Source organism: Mercenaria mercenaria, chromosome 6 (assembly GCF_021730395.1).
Source record: "Mercenaria mercenaria strain notata chromosome 6, MADL_Memer_1, whole genome shotgun sequence".
In the NCBI taxonomy this organism is placed as follows: Eukaryota; Metazoa; Mollusca; class Bivalvia; order Venerida; family Veneridae; genus Mercenaria; species Mercenaria mercenaria.
The window spans coordinates 25,911,005-25,917,255 of record NC_069366.1 but is presented as its reverse complement, the minus strand read 5'-3'; the positions used below and the strand labels follow the sequence as shown (position 1 = coordinate 25,917,255).

Sequence of the window (6,251 nt, the reverse complement as noted above, 5' to 3'; positions counted from 1 at the left end):
CATGATTACCTCCCCTGATTTTAATAAAAATGGATGTATCTCCGTGAGTATTTATAGGACTCATTTGAAATTTCATTATTGTCATTTGTTAGACTGAGACAGTCAGGGTAGATAAATATGTACTGTTTTATGTCAAATTACCTCAATTTGTTTCAAATTAAAATGGGTTTATCTCACTAACCAATGAAGATACTGAGTTATTTAAAATGTCATTTATGCTATCAGATGGACTCGGACAATCAGGGTAGATAACTTTTGGCTGAATTTATGACAAATTACCTCCCTTTATTTTATGTAAATGAATATACCTCAGCAGCATCTAATGAGATTGGTTTTAAATGTTATTTAAGTCTTCCAGGGTAAGGAATAGTCATGCTAGTACAAAAATGCAGCATTTGAGCATAGGACCCAGAAGCTTGGTATGGAGATTGGCCCCAACTAGTACGTGACCCATAGGTCAAAAGGGACTGTTACGAGAAACTATTTATCCTGATGATGTATGCCTATGTGATCTATGTGAAAACTTGATCTTATCATTAAGAGCAATGGTACTCAGGTGAGCGATATAGGGCCATCGTGGCCCTCTTGTTTACACATGCATTTCTGTATCTGTACACTTAATCACAATAAGGTTACCATGGAAACGTGCCTCTACATCTAGGCAATGATATAATGCATTCGAATGTACAAAGTTACAATCAAATATTATTTAATAGATCTTTCTTGTGGCAACATTTTCATATATCTATTTCTGTTTTTACACATGCTTTTCTGTATCTATATACCCAGCCTCAACAATTACAATGGAAACGCACCTCTTCATCTAGACAGTGGTATAATGGATGTCAGACGTTCTTATGTACAAATTTATACAGCAGATTTTGGAACAAATAGGTAAGGGTGTGTATGTTTATAAGTTCTTTCTTGTGGCAAAATTTTCATATATCTGTTTCAGTTTGGACATGTGTCATTCTGTAATCATACACGTAACTTCAAGAGGGTTACCACGGAAACGTACCTCTTCATGTAGGCAATTATATAATTGATGACTGGCGTTCAGATATACTAAGTTATACAGCAGATGTTGGAACATATAGGGTGTATATGTTTGCTAATTCTTTCTTGTGGTAACATTTTAATATATTTGTTTCTGTTTTTCACATATTTTCTGTATCTATACAATTAACCGTATCATGATGGCCATGGCGAGGTACCTCTTCATGTAGGCAATGGTATAGTATATAATGGATGCCTTTCTGTTTCTTTACATTTAACCTCAACAGGGTTACGGTAACTTACCATAGAAACGTACCTCTTCATCTAGGCGATGGTATTACGGATAGCCGGCGTCAGATGTACAAAGTTATACAGCTATACAGAGTTTGGAACATATAGAGTGTGTATGTTTACTAGTTCTTTTTTGTGGTAACATTTTGACATATTTGTTTTTGTTTTTACACATGCCTTTCTGTATCTGTACACTTAATCTCAATAAGGTTGCCATGGAAACGTACCTCTACATCTAGGCAATGATATAATGGATGGCTGGCATTTGAATGTACAAAGTTATACAGCAAATTTTGGAACATACAGGGTGTGTATGTTTACTTGTTCTTCCTTATATATTTGTTTCTATTTTTACACATGCCTTTCTGTACCTATACACTCCACAGAGTTACCATAGAAACGGACCTCTTCATCTAGGCGATGTTATTACGGATGGCCCGGCGTTCAGATGTACAAAGTTATACAGCATATTTTGGAACACATAGGGTGTGTATGCTTACTAGTTCTTCCTCATACATTAGTTTCTATTTTTACACATGCCTTTCTGTATCTATACACTCCACAGAGTTACCATAGAAACGGACCTCTTCATCTAGGCGATGTTATTACGGATGGCCCGGCGTTCAGATGTACAAAGTTATACAGCAAATTTTGGAACATATAGGGTGTGTATGTTTACTTGTTCTTCCTTATATATTTGTTTCTTTTTTTACACATGCCTTTCTGTATCTATACACTCCACAGAGTTACCATAGAAACGGACCTCTTCATCTAGGCGATGTTATTACGGATGGCCCGGCGTTCAGATGTACAAAGTTATACAGCAAATTTTGGAACATATAGGGTGTGTATGCTTACTAGTTCTTCCTCATACATTGGTTTCTATTTTTACACATGCCTTTCTGTATCTATAAACTACACAGAGTTACCATAGAAACGGACCTCTTCATCTAGGCGATGGTATTACGGATGGCCCGGCGTTCAGATGTACAAAGTTATACAGCAAATTTTGGAACATACAGGGTGTGTATGTTTACTTGTTCTTCCTTATATATTTGTTTCTTTTTTACACATGCCTTTCTGTGTCTATTCACTCAACAGGGTTACCAAAGAAATGTACCTTTTCATCTTTGCAATGGCATTTATGGAGGACAGACGACCAATTCTACAAACAGCAGTGAGAGAATTCCTGCAACCAGTCACATGGTAAATGCATAGCTTTAGATAATCTAAGCCTTGCTAAGACCTCTGAATGAAATCAAGTACAATTTGAATTTAACAAAAATCTGGATAATAGGTACACTTATTGAGCACCCGGTCTACCTTGTATGTTTTTGTTTTGCAATACTGTGTGTTCGGTGTTTGCTGTTTTGTCAGGGATTTATTTACAGTGGGTGGCTGCTTGGTGCTGTTTGTTGTGGTGTTTGTTGTGTTGTGTGTTTTGCTTGTGTTTGTTGTGGTGTTTGTCGTGTTATGTGTTTTGGTGGTTATTTTGGTGGTGTTTTAGTGTTCGTGATTGTGTTTGTGGTGTCTTCAATGTGTTCTTCTCAAACGTGTACGATATAGTTTTGGTTCTTTTGTCAAAAAGGGTTTTTTGTTGGTGCGAATTGTTTGTTGTATTGGGTTCTTTGTCTTTTGTTCCGTTACAATATGTTTTTCTGTCTTCCATTAGTAATATCTAATTATTACTCGATTTATTCCCGTAAACAGTTATTAGAATAAGGTAAATCTTGCGGTATGTTTTAATAACTTTACTTGTTCCATAAATTTTAAATAGCTGGAATGACATATCGTGAAATATGCAGACGACAGACATAAGGTGGAGACGACATCTGGGCTAACGCGCGCAAATTTTCTATTTTATTTCTGCTTTTTATTCTTTTTGTTTTGCTGTTGTTTTTTTCTACTAGAGTATGGGGATACTTGGAGAATAAAGACGCAGACGATATGGAGATGCAGACGACAGGAGATGCAGACGAAACAGTGTGCGATTCTCTTTTTCATGAACAGGTAGGTAGATCTATATTGCTACTTATCATTATCCTATTCTATATGCATATTTTCCTGCAGAGTTTTCCAAAATGGTGGCTGATGTTGACTACAAGCGCTTGTGAAGATATCATGTTGCAGATATCACAAATGTTTAGTGGGTGGTGCAGCTATGGTGCTTGATATCGACTACAAGCACGTGCACGGATGTCATATTGTAGATTTCGAAATGATTTAGTGGACTTCTGATGTTGACTATACAAGCACATGCATAGATGGCAAATGTTGTAGATTTCGCTATGGTTTGGTGAACGGTATAGCTTGACCTTTGTCTCCGGCGCAATGAGGTATGTAATTTGTACAATTATTTTATTTCATTGGCTAGCTTTATATAAGGCGAGCAGTTTTCAAAGAAGTTGTGCACATTCATTTTCATTTTGATAAATTTTCTACAAATTTGATATTTTCTGACCAGTTTTCAGCCAGCAGTGCATTTATTTTTGTGTATCATTATTCGAAAGCTTATTTCTGTCAGTATGAAGTAAACAGGGATAAAACTTTTTTTATTATTTTTAAAGAAAGTTGACTCAGTTTTCCAAACGTGACTTTGGTGTAAGTCTTGTTGAGAAACCCAGGAAAAACAATGTGTTTATCTATAATTGTATGAACAGGAAGAAATATTTATTTGATGGAACTACAGTTGCATTAGGACTGCCTTGCTGGTACCATCAATGCCACTCACCAGAGATGCGCTGGTACCCTATCGAAGCCGGTCATCAGAGGTGCGCTGGACCCCTTATGTCTACGGTAGGCTACTAAATTACTTAATAACTGCTAATTATGCGGCGCGAGTTCGATCTAGAATTTGTAAAACACTTAATTTTTTCTGACTGAGCCGTTTGCTTTTTGGAGAGCTAAATTGTATTTTTTAAGGAACTGGATTTGGTTATCTAGATTTTATTGACTTTTCTAGAACTATGTAAAATGTGACAGGTACACCACAGCTTCTGTTGATATAGGCTGAAATCTGGTTTTGTGGCAGAACTTTTCTTTATATTTCCAGAAAATATTGAGTGATTTTCAAGTTCTGAAAAATTGACTGGTAGTGATTTAAACTTTACAAAATAATTTCGGTAACTAAACTTAAGGATTATATCCATATATTTGAGGACGTTAGTGGGCATTCATATTTAGCAGAGGACACCAGTTGCTCCAGTGGCAGAAGTAATGGGTGGTGTTACTTTCAAAATATCAACCCTAAAGGGAATTTAATGTGCTCTGTCTTATCTAGAGACCATCACTAAGCAAATCGCGAATCGGCCGTTTTCATAAAATTAATTGACATAAAAACAAATGTAGTCATATACTATTATTAGCAATAGTGCAATAAAAACTTATAAATGTGATATATATTTTTTTTCAGCGCTGTTCTATGGGCAACATGTAGTGGTTTTAGTGTAGTTCAAGCCTTGACGGACATACTGTGTATTTTCATGCTATGATAGAGAGCTCTTCTACACCTCGTGCACACCCCCCCCCCCCCCCACCCACCCCAGAAAAACCTTAATCGATGACCAAGATGACAGACGAAGACTTTATTCAGGTAAAGGAGAAATATTACTTCATAACATTTGTTCAGTTTTTACCTGCTGTATTCTGATGTTAAAATATTGCGGCAAACAATTCTTCTGGCACGTATGCATTATAATGAGCCGCACCATGAGAAAACCAACATAGTGCATTTGCGACCAGCATGGATCCGAACCAGATTGCGCATCCACGCAGTCTGGTCAGGATCCATGCTGTCCGCTTTCAAAGCCTATTGCAATTAAGAGAAACCATTAGCGAACATCATGGATCCTCACCAGACTGCGCGGATGCATTCAGGTCGCAAATTTACTATGTAGGTTTTCTCATGGCGCGGCTCATATAAATTATATTGCCACATAAATCCGTTACCAGTCTAGCAAATGTGGATGAGAGAGGGGTTTGACCGTGGTATCTGTTGAGGTGCGGGCACTGGTTAGAAACCAGTTGGCAAATGATTTCATCAAATACTTTCTATTAATCTATGTAAATGAATTCTGTTTAACTAAATGTACTTAAAAATAGCTAACATGTACTCTGAAATTCAGACCGTATTTGTAATTATGTCACCAAACAGATGTCCGAAAAACATACACATTGTTATTTGCAAATTGGTTATTTCTAAGAACTTTCAGGTGGACATATAAAATAATTGTGTTCGCCTGCATTATGCATTTATGATACGACGTAAATTGTTAGATACATTTCCTGTAATCTCAACTGCTCTTTCAGTTTATGTGTAATTGAAATGACACATTGTATACACCATTAACATTTTACTGACACGCGCTTTTTAACCAAGTCCTATTCTTTTGGAGTAATGGCCGTTTTTCGGAAGTGTCCACTCGATAACAAGGACATATTTTCTTTGATGTCTACAATACTTTTACAGAAGATGTATTACTATAAAATCTAGGCCAAGATCAATAAGCAGATAGTTCGGACGTGTATGTCTACAGTTATTGCCCTTAATTGATCAAAGTTGCCAAAATTGAAGTTTCCCCACGATAACTAGAATAACTTTTTTTTTATGTCAACCATAGTTATACAGAAGATGTGTTACTATAAAAGCTAGGCCAAGTTCGAGAACCAGCCACTTCAGACCAGTATCTTTAGAGTTATGGCCCTTGAATGGGTCAAATGTGTCAAAATCTACATTTTTGCTTGATTATAACTAAACTAATATTTCTTTGATAACTACCAAACTTATACAGAATATGTTTCACTATAACATCTAGGTCAAGTTCGATAATCAACCAGCCAATTCGGACTTGTATCTCCAGAGTTATGGCCCTTGAATTGGTCATGATTGCCAACAGGAAAAACTGCTCATCATTATTCAAGACATTACAATACACACTGTCTTTATTTACAGAAAAAAATACGCA

General features: G+C 36.3%; 1 long non-coding RNA gene across 1 annotated transcript; it reads left to right on the top strand.

Annotated features, from left to right (window-relative positions):
* The first annotated feature begins 214 nt into the window (after positions 1–214).
* On the top strand, positions 215–4,822 carry LOC128557985 (uncharacterized). The gene is made up of 3 exons (XR_008371524.1): positions 215–3,623; positions 3,948–4,083; positions 4,700–4,822. It is a non-coding gene; the product is annotated as an uncharacterized LOC128557985 (long non-coding RNA).
* Positions 4,823–6,251: the final 1,429 nt, after the last annotated feature.